Genomic DNA, 19844 nt, shown 5'->3' on the forward strand with positions numbered 1-19844 from the left:
GGAGAGCCTCTCTCTTTTTTGTAACCTGGAAGTCATCAGTAAATTAATCCAAGAAACATCTCTATTAAATGAGTACATTTGTAAAACCAATCAACCAAAATCCGCTGATGACCTGCTATTCACCATACAATTCATTCAGTCACAAGATTTAGCCCCTGTTCTGTGCCAGACTCTGTGCTGAGTCCCAGGGACTGAGATGACTTACACCTGGTTTATTAGGCTGTTCTTGCATTGCTATAAAGAAATATGTGAGACTGGGTAATTTGTAAGAGAAGAGGTTTAATTGGCTTAGGGTTCTGCAGTCTGTACAGGAAGCATGGCACTGGCAGCTGCTTCTGGGGAGGCCTTAGGAAGCTTACAATCATAGTGGAAGGTGAAGAGGGAGCAGGCATTGCACATGGCAGGAGCAGGAGCAAGGGAGGTAGGAGGTGCCACACACTTTTAAACAACCAGATGTCATGAGAACTCATTTACTATGGTAAGGACAGCACCACCATAAGGGATCCACCCCCATGACCCAAACACCACCCCCCTTGGCTCCCCACCTCCAATGTTGGGGATTACATTTCAACATGAGATTTGGACAGGGACAAATATCCAAACCATATCACCTGGTCTCCACCTGCAGCCTTGCGGGGTAATGAGGACACAGGTATAATCAGAAGGTGAAGCAGAATTGAGATGAGCAAGAGGCCCAAGAGCAAAGTAGGGGCCATACTCAAATAAGGCAGTTGATACAGATCTGAAGCTTCAGATCTGTAGGGGAATACAAGACCATCAGTGGGAAAGAAAATGAGGAGTCAGTATCTTCAGAATACTGGAATCATGTTGGGAGTACAAGATGGGTTGGGACGAAGGCCTCAGGATGGTGGTGGTGAATGAGGTGATGGTGCTGGCTGTGTGGCCATGGGGAAGAGAAGCCACTTTACAGGTACTTAGACTAAATTGTAGGTCTGAGTCTCCTGAGCCCTTCCCTTGTCCTCCCTCCACATCACTCTTGGGTGCATTTCTTCCTCCTGAGCTTTTCTCCATCAGCTGCTTTTCCTAGCAGCCTTGTCCTTGCAGCTGGTTCTGATTTTGTCCCCAGGTCCATCAGTCTAGGCAGCCTTGGAGGCACCTTTCTTAGACTTTCCTGTGGGAGAATGTCTATGGTGCTTGTGGGTGGGAGAAGGAAACAAACAAAATAATTTTTCTTTGCACCCCACCTTCTAAAGATGATGTCAGAAGGAAAGTCCTGAGTAAAGAAGAGGCTGGAGTCTGGGAGAAAAAGGACAAAAGCATTAAGGAGTCTTGAAATCACACTGACTTTTCAAGCTGTGCTCTATAGCTATTCTGGTCCCTGTGATCCTTTCCTGGGTAGGACTCACCCTGACCTATCCTTTCTCCAGGGACAAAGCAGCTGGGCTGTTGGGAAGATATAATAATTGATTGGCTCTGCTGTGTATTAGTCAAAACATTTTTGGTTGCACAGGGTAGAAGTTCAGCTCAAACTAGCTGTACTAGTCTGGCAAATAGCAGAAAACAACTCTGGCTGGTTTAATCAACAGATAGTTTTACCAAAGGATATTAGGTATCTCACAAAATCTCTATGGGGCCAGAGATCTGGGTCATATGTCTGAGCTCTACTTGCAAGGGAGACTGGAAAGCAAGTAAAGGCTTTTTCCTCTTCAGTGGGAGGAGAAGGTGGGAAACTCCTCAAACATAGGAAGCTTCTGCGCAGCCAAGATAATGACAATGTCTAACACACCAGCTTGAGTAAACACAAAATTCATTTGTTCACTTAACTGGGATGTGCATGGGGATAGTTTGGCTTCTAATGTGGCTGACCCAAGATATCAACTGATCATTCTGTTCTTGCTCCATCTCTCAAAGATATTTTCCCCATATTGGTTTCATTCTCAGATAAGTCCTTTCCAGAGTCACATTATAACTTTCATGGGCCCTTGGTACTTTTGCTTTTTGGGTTCCTCCCTCCATACAACAATATTAAAAATTATATTTTTATAATTGCATGGGTATAAAGTTGAATACAATCCAGGCTAGACTGTATTCCTTTTCTTCTGATTTTAGAAGAGTTAAAACATTTTCATGGGCTCCTGAAAGTATAGTGGGCCCTAGGCACTTTCCTACTGTTCCTAATGAATAACTCAGTCCTGGCTCTTTTTCCTGAATGGAGGAGTTGGCCAGTAGCAAATCCTGACTCACAGAGCTTACTCCATCCTTGCAGCTCCTGATCCCAAGTGATGAAAGTGCACAATACTCTCTCTCTCATTGTATGTAGTATTGGCTCATTTGTGGAAGAATTGTTGTGTTCAGGACATGGGGATTTTCTAGTTAGACCGGGTCATGTGCCCATCCTTGAGGTGGAGAGTGTGGTGCTGTGTGGTCACCAGCCCCACTAGAATCGCACGGAGTTGGGGGAGTTGCAGTTCCTAAAAACAAGAGCTACTGGGCACACAGGAAAGTAATAGGTATCCACTCCAGCACCACAGTGAAGATGTTGCAGGTGGAGAAGAGGTTCACATCATAAATGATCTGGCCTTACCAGGAAGTGACTGAACCATTTGGCAGCTTTGACCTTCATTTAGGTTTGCCCCTGAGTATCATCTTGGGAGGTGCCAAGCACTTCCTGGCAGGTGGGCTGGAAAGTTTATTTATTTGTTCAGGTACCACCAGTGAATAGGTATAAAATCATAGAGCTAAAGTTCCCAGATTGTTAGACTCTTAGACTTAAAATTTTAAGAATTTGGAATCATTGAAACTTAGATTCTAAAGATTTTAGCATATTAGTCTCCAAAAATCTAAAATATCTAAAATCATGGAATTTTAGATTTTTACATTCTTCCCCTTAGAATCTTTGTGAACTCAAATTTACAAGAAAAAACAAACAACCCCATCAAAAAGTGGGCGAAGGACATGAACAGACACTTCTCAAAAGAAGACATTTATGCAGCCAAAAAACACATGAAAAAATGCTCACCATCACTGGATATCAGAGAAATGCAAATCAAAACCATAATGAGATACCATCTCACACCAGTTAGAATGGCAATCATTAAAAAGTCAGGAAACAACAGGTGCTGGAGAGGATGTGGAGAAATAGGAACACTTTTACACTGTTGGTGGGACTGTAAACTAGTTCAACCATTGTGGAAGACAGTGTGGCGATTCCTCAGGGATCTAGAACTAGAAATACCATTTGACCCAGCCATCCCATTACTGGGTATATACCCAAAGGACTCTAAATCATGCTGCTATAAAGACACATGCACACGTATGTTTATTGCGGCACTATTCACAATAGCAAAGACTTGGAACCAACCCAAATGTCCAACAATGATAGACTGGATTAAGAAAATGTGGTACATATACACCATGGAATACTATGCAGCCATAAAAAATGATGAGTTCATGTCCTTTGTAGGGACATGGATGAAATTGGAAATCATCATTCTCAGTAAACTATCACAAGAATAAAAAACCAAACACCGCATATTCTCACTCATAGGTGGGAACTGAACAATGAGAACACATGGACACAGGAAGGGGAACATCACACTCTGGAGACTGTTGTGGGGTGGGGGGGGAGGGGGGAGGGATAGCTTTAGGAGATATACCTAATGCTAAATGACGAGTTAATGGGTGCAGCACACCAGCATGGCACATGTATACATATATAACCAACCTGCACATTGTGCACATGTACCCTAAAACTTAGGGTATAATAATAATAAAATAAAAATAAAAAATAAAAAAAAGAATCTTTGTTTCTAAATTTTAAAACTTTACAATCTCAAACTATAGACCTCAAATCTGAGAACTTTAGAATCTTATACTCTAAGAATGGTTTCAACATGATAGAATATTAGGATATTTGAGGGAAAATCTTGAATCTCAGAATCTTGCCTTGGGGGTCATGAGTCTTCCAAATCAGAGAAGCTTGGGCTCAGACCCCTGGTCTCCTGACCCTAGGATCTCTGAGCTGTCAGGGACTTAAAGTCAGGAAAGAACCATATTTGGCAACTCAGACCTTTATAAAGAGGCACTGGGGTGGATGGTGAATTTAGAGTCCCAGGGGTCAGTTTCTGTTCTGACTGCCCCATCTTGAACCTGACCTGATCCTTGCCCAGGTACCTCCCAGTCTCCTTCAGAGCCTAGAACCCAAATCTTCCACACCCCCAACCCATGCCACCCCATCTTCTTGGGGCTGTTTCTTTTCTTTTTGTGCCTAGGGTGCCCAATCCTTCCCTGGTAACCACTCACATGAATAGGATCCCAAACTGGGCAGATGAGCCCATTGGAGAGGGCAATAGGTTCCTTCCCCAGACCTTTTCCTAGGGCTCTCTGAGCCTTCTGGAGGCTAGGACTCTTCTCTGAATATTATGTCTCTGGAACCTAGAGGAGTCATCCAGTAAGATACAGATATGCCAGTGGAATCTCACAAGGCTCTTACAAGGTGCCATAGAGCAACTGTTGGCTTTGTCTAGGTTCTGATATTCAGTAGCACCCTAATGTTTCCTTCATACTACTCGGGTCTGATAGCCACCTCTCCATGAGGAGCCTTAATTAAGCAGCTGAGGGACAGGAAAATTCCCTGAAACTAGAGATTATTCAAGACAATCTACTGAGAATAAAAGGTAACACAAAATAATATTTACTCCTTGATGTGGCTTGGATCTGTGTCCCTGCCCAAATCTCGTGTCAAATTATAATCCCCAATGTTGAAAGTGGGGCTTGGTGGGAGGTGATTGGATCATGGTGGTGGATTTCTCAGGAATGGTTTAGCACCATCCCCTTGGTGCTGTTCTCATCACAGTGGGTGAGTTCTTGTGAGATCTGGTTGTTTAAAAGTGTGTGGCACCTCCTGCCTCACTCTCTCTCTTGCTCCTGCTCTGGCCATGTAAAGTGCCTGCTCCCTCTTGGCCTTCTGCAGTGATTGTAATTTTCCTGCAGCCTCCCGAGAAGCCAAGCAGATGCCAGCATCATGCTTCCTATGCAGCCTGTAGAACCATGAGACAAACCCCTTTTCTTTATAAAGTACCCAACCTCAAGTATTTCTTTATAGCATTGCGAGAATGGACTTAATACACTCCTGAAGTTTTTTTCTGGTGGTCATTAATTTGTTTTAAGCAGAAGTCTTCATAATTATATCTATGCATTTATATATAATATATATTTATATTCTATGTATCAGAAGGTTTTGAGATAGCTTTAGAAACTATAGACAAAGTTTTTAAAAGAAAAAAATAACAAAAAATAAGTTAGCAGGAGAGAGAATAACAATTGATATTTTTAGGCACTTGAATAAGAGAGGTGCAAAAGATGAGGAAGCGGCTGAGTTCCTGTCAGCTAAGGCAAAAAAGAATCTGGCTGGGTACAAAGCATTTCATTACCCAGCTAAAAAAGGAAAATAGTTTGCTTTTATGTAAAACATTTTTCTTCCACTATCTTTAAGGAGAAAGTTATTGGGCAAAACTGAGTAATATTATGGGGATGACATTAAATTAATCAATTCTGCACAATAATATTAAAAGCTAATGCTTACTGAGTGCTTTCTTGTGTTAGAAATGCAAATCCAGCTGAGTGCAGTGGCTCACGCCTGTAATCCCAGCACTTTGGGAGGCCAAGGTGGATGGATCACCTGAGGTCAGGAGTTCGAGACCAGCCTAGCCAACATGGTGAAACCCTGTCTCTACTAAAAATACAAAAATTATTCAGGTGTAGTGGCATGTGCCTGTAATCCCAGCTACTTGGGAGGCTGAGGCAGGAGAATCGCTTGAACCCAGGAGGCGGAGGTTGCAGTGGGCCGAGATCGCACCACTGCACTCCAGCCTGGGTGACACAGTAAGACTCTGTCTCAAAAAAAAAAAAAAAAGAAATGCAAATCCTTCAGCACCACCCAAGATCTATGTGATTAAAAAAATCAGGTTACAGCCCAGGCACCTGTGTTTTCATGAGCTGTCACTATGATTTCTATGCACGCTAAAGTTTGAGAACCCCTGGTGTAGAGGATCAGGCACTGAGAGAAGAGGCACCCTGGAATTCTGTGTCGCCATGAATCACCCTCCAGATCCTCAAGCCTCTTGAGGAGAATGGACCTTTGACTTTTTTTTACTCATTCTTCTTATAAGGCTAAGGGGAGGGGCACTTAATGAGCAAAGACAGCTTAATGGAAATGAAATGGACCTCAGCCAGGAAACCGGGGCCATAGCTCCAGTTTTTCTTTAATTTCTCTGATCCTCTCTGTCTGGACGTGAGTCTGTCCATCCATGCAATGTAGGAGCTGATGAAATGATTGTTCAGAGAGAGGGAGGGAACTAATTGTGAGTGACACCATGGGCCAAGGGCTGAACTAATTAAGCCACTCTGTGTCCCACGCCCTCTGAGAGGTGCTGTGGATACAGAGATGAAAAAGAGGCCCAGTTTCCATCCTCACATGGCTTCATTCTTCTCATAAAAAACACATACAAGTAACAACAAGGTAATTATAATTCAGTGTGATAAGAGCAGTTGTTGGTAACCAACATACTAGCTAGAAACTGGTTTTCTTTCTCTAGCATAACAATTAGAAAAAAGTTTTAATTTTTTCACAATAGTAACATAAATAATAAAGTTTATCCTACCAAAAATGACTACCAAGTTTGCTGAAAAAAATTAAAAACTAAAAGAAGATTCAAATAAATGGGGAGCTACATCCCCATTTATAGTGGGGAGGGGTAGCATAATACAACCCCCTGAAAATTATTGCTGAATTTTTGAGAGAGCTTGCAAACTTACTGCAAAATTTATTTATTTATTTAGAGACAGAGTTTTGCTCTTGTCACCCAGGCTGGAGGGCAATGGCATGATCTTGGCTTATTGCAAACTCTGCCTCCTGGGTTCAAGCAATTCTCCTGCTTCAGCCTCCCAAGCAGATGGGATTACAGGCACCCGCCACCACGCCTAGCTAATTTTTGTATTTTTAGTGGAGACAGGGTTTCACCATGTTGGCTAGGCTAGTCTCGAACTCCTGACCTCAGGTGATCCATCTGCCTTGGCCTCCCAAAGTGCTGGTATTACAGGCATGAGCCACCACACCTGGCCCAAAATTTAAATGAAAGAATAAAGACAAACAAATAGCTAAGTCAATTTTAAAAAACATGAAGGGGCTTCCATTATCAGCTAGGATAAAAGCTAGGATAAAAGACATACTTCAAAGCTATAATAATAAAGTAGTATTGTTCTGGCATAACAATAGCCAAAATAATAATGGAATATAATAGATAGCTCAGAGGTAGATGAGGTGTGTAGGAATTTGATATTGATAAAGATGGTACTATAAAACGATGAGGAAGGACAGATTTTTTTTTAAAAGATAGATTTAAGAAAAAAATGGCTTCTGATATGAAGAAAAAGAAAGAGGAATTTCTTCCTTATACCTTAAACAGAGAGGAACTCCACATGATTTTAAGATATAAGTTTGAAAAATAAAACTAGGAAGCTAATGAAAAAACTGCTGGGAAATACCTTTATGATATAAAAAGAAGAAAAGACTAAAACCCCACAGGCCATAAAGTTTAAATGTGATGGATTTGACTACATCAAATTAGATATTTCTGCTCAATGGAGAATAGATTATAAACTGGGAAAACATATTTGCAATTTAAAGTTGACACGGCATGAACATGTGGAAGTCCTGCAAAGCAATACAATAAGATAGAAGATCCAAAGAAATGAGCAAAATTTCTCAATAAGATTTGCAAAGGGGGCATGCTAAGTGCTAACAAGTATTTAAAGAGTGTTTCTATTTATTAGTAATCAGAAAGGTGCATATTAGGCAGAACGAAGTAGCTCTTTAGCCTGATAAGAATGGCAAAAATTAGAAAGCTGGATAATAGCAAGTCTTGGTGAAGATGTGGAAAGATGGGAACTGTTTAGTCCATTATTGCTGGGAGTGTAAATGGCACAGCCATTCTAGGAAACAATCTCAAAGTACAGTCAACTGTCATTATTTACAGTAGTTATGTTTTATAAAGTTGCCGCAAACACTGAATCAGTGAATACTGAATCATTTCTCTAGGGGAAATACAGGATTAGGTTTCTGCAAGCCTCTGGTTACAACATTTTTATCAATCAAACAATGCATAACCTGGTTTTACATATGCTTCTATTTAATACATTGTATTTAACATGTATTATTGATTTGTTGACATTGAAGTCATGGCCAACAGCACTAGAACTCATGCCTGAACACAGCTTATCTAACACATATTTTTTTTCCACAAGCCTTCTTGCAGTGGAAACACTAGACAGCACTTCAGCACCATGCTTGGAAATATTTTAAACAGTGAAATCACCAACAAAAAGAGCATAAAAATGTGAAAAACATGGCTCTAAATAGCCCGCCAAAAGGGCACTTATTTACAGAGCTGAACCACGAAGGCAGAACGTCATCTTGTTCGATCTCAGCTAGGAACATGCTCATAGGGTGACTCAGATTTTTGGCCACTGTGTGCATGTTCGAGAATGACCCTGCAAGTTCTGTGAGTGCTGGGGTTAGCAAGCAGGCAAATTTGCAATCTTCAAACGATGGGGATGGACTGTATTTAGCTAAAGGTTATGCATACCCTATGACTAATGTATTTCACTCCTTGATATATATTTCAGGAAAATCCTCCATGGGTCTGTAAAGGGATATAACACAAGGACATTCATGAAGACATAAAGGTAGCAAAGAGTTAGAGGCAATTTAGGTGCCCTCCACTAGGAGAAAAGTAAAAAGTGATCCAATCATACTATGGAATATTATGTATCAGTTGAAACCAATGAAACTAGATGTATAAATAACAACATAAATATATCTTTAAAAAGTAGAATGAGTAAAAAATGTAAGAAATACATTGAGCCATGAAACAATGCTTTTATTGTAAATTAAAATTACACATACATACACAAAGCAGCACTATGCCTTGTGCTTATGTGGGAAAGAGATTGAAAGGGGAAAATAAGTAAAACAAGCAAGGGGCCTGCAGAAACTAATGAGTATACCATGCTCTGAGCTCTTTTCTCCTAAGGTCCAAAAAAAAAAAAAAAAGGGCCATAATGGTGGAATTATAAAGTGCTACAGGGCACCAGCAGGGTGTGGTGGCTCACACCTGCAATCCTATCACTTTGCAGGGCTGAGGTGGCAGGATTACTTGAGGCCAGGAGCTGGAGACCAGCCTGGGCAACATAGCGAGACTCTCTCTCTTGCTCATAGGGTGACTGGGATTTTTGGCCACTCTGTGCATATATATATGTATGTATTCATACACACACACACACACACACACACACACACACACACACACACACACACACACCGCTAAAGAATGACATCTACCTCACATTTCAGAATTAGGAGCCAGGGAGGCTTCTAATTCTCTAATTTCCTGGATAATTCTCTGGAGGAGCCTGAGTAAAATGTAAGCAAGTGAGATGGACAAGGAGGAAAAGTGCTTCAGGAAGAGAGAAGAGTTTGCTAGAGTTTGAAGAGAGAATGAGAACTTGGTGTGTTTGAGAAACTGAAAAGAAATTCAGAATTGCCATGCAAGAGACAATGGTGAGACTTGAGGCCAAACAGATTGTTCAGGGCTGGATCAGAGAGAGTCTTTAAGTCGCATGGATAGCGGTAATGTGACCAGATCTGTGTGTCAGAAAACCTGCTCTGGCCACTTTCTGTATGGGAACACGGGCACACAAGCAGAGAGATCCGTGAAGAGAATGCTGTGCTCATCCAGAAGAGATCAGATGGTGACACCTGCACCTGGGTCAAGGATGTGGGGATGGAGAGGAGCCAAGGTGTCTGACACCTTCACAACCAGCACCTCAGGTTCACAGGGGTGAAAAGACTCCACCAAGTGTACAGGGCTTCAAATTCCCTCCCTCTCACCCTTCTTTTTAAGACAAACTGCTCCACTGATTCTTTTTGTAGGTTATTTATTTATTTATTTTAATCAATAAATAAAAACTGTATATATTGGCTGGGCATGGTGGTTCATGCCTGGAATCCTCGTGCTTTGGGGGGCTGAGGCGGGCAGATCACTTGAGCCCAGGAGTTAGAGACCAACCTGGGCAACATGGCAAAACCCCATCTGTTTTTATTAACAAAAATAAAATACGAAAAAAATTTTAAAACTCTGTATATTTATGGTGTACAACATGATGTCTTGAAATATCAATACATTGCAGAATGGCTAAATCAAACTAATTAACATGTATATGACTTTAAATACTTATCTTTTTGTAGTGAGAACACAAAATCTATTCTTTTTCAATTTTCAAGTATATAATACATTGTTATTAATTATAGTCATCATGTTGTACAATAGATCTCTTGAACTTATTCCTCCTGCTTAGCTGAAATTTTGTACTCTTTGATTGATATCTTCCCAATCCACCCACCCTCTCTCTCCGAGCTGCTTCCACTGATTAGGTGCCCCTGTTAAATCATATGATTGAACTCATACATTGCCCTCTGGCCACAGCTAATTTGGTCCAGAGCTGGCATCTGACAAAAAGCAGCCAACTCCCAGGCTATCTGTGACCTGTGATCTATGGCCTGGCTTGAAACTATTTAACTTTAAAAAATTGTGGTAAATATACATAACACAATATTTACCATGTAACCATTCTTAAGTGTAGAGTTTGATGGCATTAAGTACATTTACAATGCTGTCCAACCATCACTACTAACCATTTCCAGAACCTTGTAATCATCCCAAACAGAAACTCTGTGTTTATAAAACAATAACTTCCCATTCTCCTCTCCCCTCAGCTCCTAGTAACCATTGCTCTACTGTCTGTCCCTGTGAATTTGACTATTCTAAGCACCTCATGTAAGTGAAATAATATAATAATTACCCTTTTGTGTCTGGCTTATTTCTTTTAGCATAATGTCTTTAAGGTTCATCCATGTTGGAGCATGTATCAGAATTTCACTCCTTTTCAAGGCTGAATAATATTCCATTTAATGTATATACCACATTTTGTTTTTCCATTCATCTGTCATTGGACATTCAGGTTGTCTCTGCCTCTTGATTATTGTGAATAATGCTGCTGTGAACATAAGGATAAAAATATCTCTTCAGGACTCTGCTTTCAATTCTTTTGGATATATAACCAGAAGTGGAATTAATGGGTCATGTGGTATTTATATGTTTAATTTCTTGAGGAACTGCCATATTGTTTTCCATAGCAGCTGCACCATTTACATTCCTACTAATAATGCACAAGGGTTCCAATTTCTCCACATCCTTATCAACACATCATTTTCTGGTTTGCTTATTTTATTAATAATAATTTTATTATTAAATATTTTATTATCATTATAAATTTTTATTAGCTATAATAATATAATATAATATACCATATAATAATATATGCTAATATAATAAAGTTATCATATAATATATCAATATAATATAATAATTAATTATTGATTATTTTTAATAATTATTATTAATTTATTATCAGATATGTGATTGACAAATATTTTCCCCCATTCTGTGGGTTGTCTTTTCACTCTCTTGATAGTGTCCTTTGATGTACAAAAGTTGAGGCAATTTTTTCTTAGTTGGGAAATACTGAGAGACTACCAATTAGCAGGTATAGCTACAAGTGAAAAACATTGTTGTTGTTGCTATGATTTCATGTCTACTCATGACAAATGCTTAGGAGAAACCACAGGAAAATATTGAGTGAGGGTAGAACTAGCCTGAGATTCCATATCCCTACCATTCACTTAACATGTGTTTAATTCTTTGTTCATCTAGAAGGGGAGCTAAAGATGAAAAGATGTCATGATCTGGGGACACAGCAAACCAAAGCCCTGACCTGAAACTGAAATCGATACCAGAAGGGAAGTTCTGAACAGATAAACCCCAAACAGAACTTTGGTAGTAACACAGGAGTAGTCTGGGAATTGTTTATTGGGTGGTAGTGGAGTCGACAGTAAAAAAAAATTTCCCCTCTACGTCCTTAGGTTAATTCTGATAGTGCATGTAACTCAGGGGCAAGGCGACTTATTAGGCTATCTCCTTTAGACCTTGAGGATGTGGTCCCACTGACATTTAGACATAAGTTTCAAGGAATGAGAAATAAATGTCTTGCAGAATTAGTAATGTTTAGATAAAAGTACATAAATCCCAATCCCAGCTGCCCAGGGTCAGTAAACAAGGAAACTCAGAGCCTTCATATCACCCTGTTTTGGGAAGCCCTTTCTGACCATAGCAGGATCTCTGAGATCACTGAAAGCTGAGTTCAGGAACAAATCACATCCTTTGTTGAATTGCACCCACTGAGTTCCCATTTACATTGGGTCTTATGCAATGGGAAAATGGTTAACAGTATTGCCTTGATTGACAAAAACTGGGACTCTTATCTGTAAAGAGCCAAAGATGAGGATATTTGTCACCTGGGTTCCCCCTTAACACTTTTCACTGTTTTACATGTCCCTCAGTGGACAAACCTGACAGGTCTTCAAGAGGAAATTTGCCATAGGAGAAGGGAAAAAGGAGCCTGGGCTTGCCACTTGGGGCAGAAAGAGGAATATCTAGGACCATATTTTGAGAAAGGGTGGTGGCCCCAGGAACAGCATACTTCTGATAAGGAGAAACTTCTCCACTCAGCCACCCAGTGTCTGTACTTAGCCACCGTGGGGAAACTATGGTGTGCTGATAATTAAAATAACTGTAATGTTTTTTACCCAAACAGGTGTGCTAAGGGACACTGCTTGCCTGAGCGTAAGCTGGGTGAGGGGCATGCTCTGCTTCTAGGGCATCATGCGGGTCTAGATAGCAGAGGCAAATTTCCTGTGTGTCTGGCACTGAAAATCAGTGGTGGCAGTGAATTTTCAAGCAACAAGGATTGAGATGGGAGCAGTTTCAGAGTTTTTCCATTGAGGAATATTTCTATCTAAGTTGCTATTTCAACAAAAAGGGCAAGAATAATTCATATCTAATAGCTGGCAATGCTAGGGATTTTCAGAAACATTGAAAGAAAAGATCCAAGGGAAAAGACAGAGTTTCTTCCTAATCAAATACTTGGAAACTGCAAGAATCAAAACTGTTTGAATTAATGGTAATGTGACCTCAATTATATTCACAGTCTTGTGAAATTTGGGGTTCACACCTTAAAATTGAATTTAAAAATCCTACTCTTTTTTCTATGAATTAAGAAAAAAAATATCATTTTATTATAATGGAGGACTACCTAGGACAATATTTTGAGAATGAGTGTTCTAACTACTGGGCTTTCTAAATTTTCCACTTTTCCCTCTATGTTATTGATGTTTATGAGAGAAGATGAAGTTATTTCTTTGAATCAGGGTTTCCTAGCATTCTTTGGCTCCTGGGGACATGCAATCTTGGTGATGGCTGCTTTGACATCCTTGTTCCTCAGTATGTAGATGAGAGGGTTGAGAACAGGTGTGAGAATGGCACATACCACATTGCCCATGACGTGGAAGTCTAGGGGCAGGTCAGCCCTGTAGGCCACATAGGCTATGGCAATGGATGAATAGTAGGTGCCCACCACCAGGAGGTGGGAGCTGCAGGTGGAGAAGGCTTTGGAGCATCCTTCTTGGGAGCTGATGCAAAGCACCGAGGTCAAGATGTGGGCATAGGAGAGAAGCACCAGCAGAAGGGGGAGGAAGGACACCACCATGGCAATGCAGAAGCCCATGAAGGTCTAGGGGTGGTGTCAGAGCAGGAGGCCTGGACCACAGCCAGATGATCACAGAAGCAGTGGTAGATGTGGACAATGATGTCAAATGCCATCTGGGAGGTCTGTACCACTGCTGGAATGGGCAGGAGGAGGGCAGTGAGCCAGGCACTGGTTGTCAAGACAGCGTTGGTCTGAGGGGTCATGAGGACAGGGTAGTGCAGTGGGCGGCAGATAGCCACATAGCGGTCATAGGCCATGACCACCAGGATGAAGGCTTCTGAGCAGGAGAAGCTGTGGAACAGGTACATCTGCAGGAAGCAGGCAGGGAAGCTGAGGAAGCTGTCCCCAAGCAAGAACAGGGACAGCATCTTGGGGACAGTGGTTGTGGTAACAAGAATGTCCAAGGTGGAGAGGTTTATCGGGAAGAAGTACATGGGCTTGTGGAGGCTGGGCTTGGCCACCACAGCCACCAGGATAAGGGTATTACCCATCAGGATGAGCACGTAGAGGAGGAGAAAGACAAAGAAAATAGGAAGGAAAAGGGATTTTGGCAGAGAGGGGATGCCCGTAAGGTAGAAGGTGGTTCAGGAGTCCCCTGATCCATTACAGGTGATTGTTTCCATAGTGGGTTAAAGCTGGAGGCTCTGAAGTTGAGTACTGGGAACACCTGGGAACCAGGCCCATCTGGAAGCCAAAACAACCAGAGATTCTGTAAGGAGAATTACTTAATGATCACTGTATAATAAATAGATAATGGGCTCTATCTTATCTCAAAATTCTTCATCCTATCCCAGAATTCTCTCTTTCCTTTTTAAATCAAGTATGGAAAAAGTACCTACAATATATAAATCATGTGTTATTTGCTGGATATATAGTAGACAAGTTGGTGGGGCTGAAGAAAGACATTAAGCAATGAATCACATAATTATTTAATTGCAATTGTGTTAAGTGCTTTGGAAGAACTTCTAGTCCACTTTTCCATGTTCCATATGATTATTTTGGGGATATCAGATCTCTTAAACCAGAACACTGAGTTCCTTTTTCTGTTGGCATTTGCTTTAAGTTTTTTAAAAATGGCATCTTTGTTACCACATTGAATAGGGAGGGCTGATTTCTCCCAGATTTACTGCAACATGCTGTCTTTCCCTCATAATTATTAACTAGGGAATGGCTCCTTTCTGTCTTGTTTGCTTGGTGCAGTGGTTCTGCTATTTCCATCTAAGCTGAGTTCTCTGTAATCCTGTCTCTGACTATGGGGCTCTTTGTTATGTTATAGGGAAGGGAGTGACACTGAAATGCTCTTGGGGACGAGTCATTCCTGACCGGGTTCCTGATAATGGCTTCTTCCACAGCTGGGCAACAACACAGAATCCAAGACAGTCTCTGTAACTCCTTTGAGCTTCCCTCCCTGCTGGCTGCTGCAGCTCAGCTGTGCTCCTGTTTGACCACTGCATTCGCACTACCCAGTAGGCTTCTCTGCTTCTTTGCTAGTCAGAAAGTGTCATGGTAACCTGGGAAAACTTGGGAGGCATGATTGATAGAAAAGAACTAACTGGAGATCTGTTCGTAGTAGCTGCTCCGAGTCAAAAGAACCCCTTTCAGAACCAGGAATGAGTGCTTCAACCCACAGACGCAGGGATTTTGAGCTGAAGGAAAGTACTGATTCACCCTCTACTTTAGGCTTGTCTCTTGCGCTAAAGGACCCCCGGCACAGGTCTTTGTTGGCATTTGTATCACTGCCTCGTTAATCCCAATGATTCCAGGAGCAGTTTCCACTAATTTTTCCCGAGTCACTTCTAATTTCCCATTCTTCTAACGAAACATCTCTCATGGATAAAACCACTAATGTAAAAAATGGAAAAGATGTTTATTTTCAAGTCCAACTAATTTACCCCCCATAGTCCAGAGACCGATCACGGAAAGACCAGGGGCTTTCCCGGGTGCCACGGCCAGCTGGCTGCAGAGCCAGAAACACTGTGCCAGGACAGGGTTCTTTCTTTTATACGTGTTTCCTAAAGAATACAGAAGTCCAAGTTTCCAAGAGGAAATAATTCAAGACAAAGCTTTCTATTTCCCTTTTTTGTTTTCTAGTTGATAACATCAAACAAAACTAAATTTCAAATTTTCCTCTAGGTTTCTATATGGTAGGTACTAAATCACTGTCTAGCAATGCAAATGCATCTTTAAAATAATGTCGCAAGACCTGGCAAGAGTGAACTTGCTTTGTCCCAAGTTGAGAAGGTTATCCCTCAGTTAACCAGAACCCCATCCCAACAGATTCAGTAGCTAGGTTTTCCTCATACCCAAAGGGGGCAAACTGCACTTCCCTGGACATTGCTGCACTCAGAGAGTGAGTCATGGGCTGACTGTCCCCATGTTAGACAGAGTTGGGGGTCTGAGGGACAGAAACTCAGAAGGTCAAAGCCAGAGGGGCCCTTGGAGGCCATCCAGTCCAGCTGCCCCTCTTCCTCTCTCCTCTATCCACTGCTTTGCAGAAGGAGACATGGATGCTGAGACCCCCTAGTGGAGAGACAGCCTGAGGCTTTTCACAGCCAGGTGGTGCCGGACTACCCAACAGGCAGACCAGGCTTGGGTCACCAGCAAAGCAGAGGCACCAAAACTACTTCCTGAGAGAATTTAATATGTATTATTTCAAAGCACCATTCAACTAGCCCATCATAGGAAATATCAGAATTTGGCTGGACTTTCTGTACAATTTAGAGTTATTTTATTTTGAATTACATGCTATCTCTAAGTAATGCAGCCCTGTGCTTAGGGCTGAAAGGACACTGTTTCCCAGGGCACAGAACTTGCCCAGCAGATCTTTCCAGTTAGGTTTGTCTATGAGCCAGTTACAGTGCTGGTTGGGGAAAGAGAAGGACAGAAAAACTGATCATCCAAATGTCATCCTGCACTTTCTGTACATCATCTCTCCCCATCAGACAGCTCTGCCAGGAAGTGCTTATGCCCCTTCCACTAATGAAGAAACTGAGGGTCAGAGAAGGCCAGGCCCTCCTTCAGGGTCACAGCTGGTGAGGCGTGAGAGCAGAGGCTGCTCCTGGAGCCTGGCAACCCACAGTCCTGCCTCCTGGGCCAGCTCTGACACTCTCTTGCTGTGACTATGGGTCTTTGCTCATCCGTACAGTGAAGGGTTTGAGGAAATCATCTCTGAGAGGTTTCCAAATCAATGAGCCATTTTCTGAGTGTCCCTCTGCATTTTGCAGAGTGGGGGTTCAGATACAGATGTCACATGACCCACACCTCTAAGGGTGAGGGCTCTCGCACTGAGGGAGCACTGCAGCAGGGCCAGGTTCTTGACCTTCATTATGTCATGTGCACCTTAGCGGTTACGTGTGCAGACTCGGGAGTCAACCCTTGCTCCTAACTCCAACTGTGTGACATTGAGCAAGTCACTTTCCCCTCTCTGAGCCTTTTGGCCCTGATCTGTGACCTCATGGGATTTTCTTTAGGTAGAGAACACTTAGGTATGCTTACAAAGAGCCCGGAACATGGAAGAGCGCACAGGTTGCTAATGTTTCCATTGGTTCCTGCTGTCATCAGCCTTTTCTCCCTGTGGGAAGGCCTTGGCCAAGAAGATTTGAATCTCATTTGTGAGTGCATCCATTACCCAGGCCTGCCAGGATATCTGGCCAAAGGCCTCACCGTCCACACATGCACCTGGATCCCGGGCACCTTCCAACCTGGATCCTGGGTGCCTGCTCTGTGCATACCAAATGTGTCTTCCTGACCTCTGGCCCAGGTTTGTAGTCCCTGGACACCCTGTCCCTGTCTTCCCATCCCAGATTTCTCTGCCTATCTCTGGGCACTCCGTCTCCAGCAATGTTCACCTGTTGAGCCTGATCCACACTGGTGTCTCCTGTGTTCCTCCATGTGAGGCCTTGGAGGAGGTGGCAGGCTGGGGCTGAGCCATGGCCCATTAAAGCCTCAGGCCCCTCTTTTCTGGCAGGCCTCCTGGGGTACTTTCTCTCAATGGTGCTTCCATGGGGTGCCACACTTACCATCCCTCAGGGATCAACTCTCTGGCATCTCCTTCAGCTTGTATGTGATAGAAGTGGTATTTGTCTCTAGGCTTTGCAAATAATAACAAGATCATTACTAACAGCCCTCAAGGGTCCAAAACTTAACACGAATGGTGTAGCCTTTATCCTCATTATCCTCTCTGGTCCTCACAACAGCAGAGAAGACAGGAATTAACAATAGGGTATACAGGAAGTCCAAGAGAAAGAAAATGAGGTCTAGGATGTGAAACAGCTTGTCCATATTAACACTGGTGGCTAGAGGAAGAACTGGACTTTAGACCTAGGGCTTTATTCCCTGCCTAGTGCCTTGACAGCTTCAACAGAAGTATATAATGATCAAGAAGATGGGGCCTGGAGCTATTACATATTAAAGATCCTCCTTTATTGGTTTGCTGGGTTTCCACTTACTTTTCTAATTGTACACAGAAGTACTAATATGCACTTCAGAGAAGTGCTTTATTCCAGAAATACCTCCTCTTCCTCCCATTATGTAGTCACAACCCTCTTTTCTCTTTCTAATCAGATGTATTCATTGTACCCTTCTTTGCCAGTTAATTCAGTGGCATGGGGAGCCCCAAAAGTTCAGGTGGCAATCTCCGCTTCCAGTTCAATGAAATGATTATTTCATTCCTGGTAGACTTATTCCATGCTTAGGAACTAAAATGCATAAACTGGCAGAATCCAAAGTTAGGGAGGAGGAAGCATGTACTTTGATTCTCCTTTTTTTCGCCCCCAATTCCCTTTCAGGTTCTATGTATTTTAGAACTGGGTTCTTAGGGGTAATAAGAGGAAGCACTCCCACTTCCTACCTTGGTTCTCAGACCTGTGTATTCTGGCTAGACAGGAAACTGCTCTATATATTGGATACTGGATACTGGTTACAAGTATGTATTTCAGCTTATAAGACAGCACCCAAGCCCTTTGAGATATTATCACCCAGCCAACACCCAAAACTAAGTCTCAATAAGTTATTCCTCTAGTCTAGCAGGCCACCTGCTTCTGAGTGATGGGGTGCATTGTAAGATCAGTGATTCCATGGGCATGAGACTTACTGCTTCACTTATTTTGCCATAAAATTGATTTTTTTGTCAAAAGCATGGTCATATGGGATAGTATCATGATGATAAAGCATTTATTAAATCTATAGAAAGTGATAATAGAAGAAACATTGTGAGTAAGAAAGGCAAATTCATATCCAGAATAGGTTTCTATTCCAATAAAGATAAACCACTGCCCTGTCAATAATGGAAGGGATCCAGTGTGTTCATCCTGTCACCCATAGCAGGCCAGTTTCCTTGGCCAATGGTTCATATCATAGGCTCAGTGTTGGTCTTTTGTTGCTGACACATTGGATACTTAGCAGAAGCTAAGCCAGACCAGCCTTTATGAATCCATGCACAACTTCCTTCCTTGTCACTGTGCCTTTTATTCATGAATCTATTGAGCAAACACTGAAGCATCTAGGAAAGAGAGTCTAACTGATTTTCATGAATGGATTATCTTGTCTACCTGATTTTGCCTACTCTTGTTGATTTTGGAGATCTTTTTCTGCCATGATATCCTCTGGTAAATAGTCACATGGCACACAAATATCTTCACAATTTGTACCCATTCTTAGAGGTCTACCACCTTAAACCTTCTCCATACCTCCTCTCCACCAATCTTCTTTCCAAGTACTTGAATATCCCAGCAAAACCATTAGCTTTTGCCCATACTCTGGTATGGATCCATACCTCTTTCCATTTCACTTTTCAGGTGAGATGAACTTACCAGGGTGAAAAAACAGATGCACTGCCAAAGGTTCTGCCTACTGGCAGGATTTACCTTGTTGGCGATCCTTCAGGGCCCTCCTAAATGGGGCTGCAATGTAGCAGCAGTCCACTCAGGTGGCCCAGCATATTTTTAAGAAACATTTGTAAACCAGGCTTGAATGTTTTTATTCATCAGGGAATTGGTTATAGGGAACTTCCCAAGAGACCATATGTTAGAGTTGATGGAAAGTTGCCAACACAGCAAGATTGGGTGTCATGGGAGCGTGAGCTGCCTACTCACTCAATTTAATCGCTCCTTCGAGATCTGCTTGAGCGTAATAGAATAACATTTATTACTTCCATTTGAAGA

General features: G+C 42.1%; 1 pseudogene; it reads right to left on the minus strand.

Annotated features, from left to right (window-relative positions):
* Window positions 1-13341: 13341 nt before the first annotated feature.
* Window positions 13342-14306, minus strand: LOC101127194 (olfactory receptor 2AT4-like; annotated as a pseudogene).
* Between the last annotated feature and the right edge of the window lie 5538 nt (window positions 14307-19844).

The sequence above is a fragment of the Gorilla gorilla genome, chromosome 9 (genome assembly GCF_029281585.2).
Source record: "Gorilla gorilla gorilla isolate KB3781 chromosome 9, NHGRI_mGorGor1-v2.1_pri, whole genome shotgun sequence".
Lineage (NCBI taxonomy): Eukaryota > Metazoa > Chordata > Mammalia > Primates > Hominidae > Gorilla > Gorilla gorilla.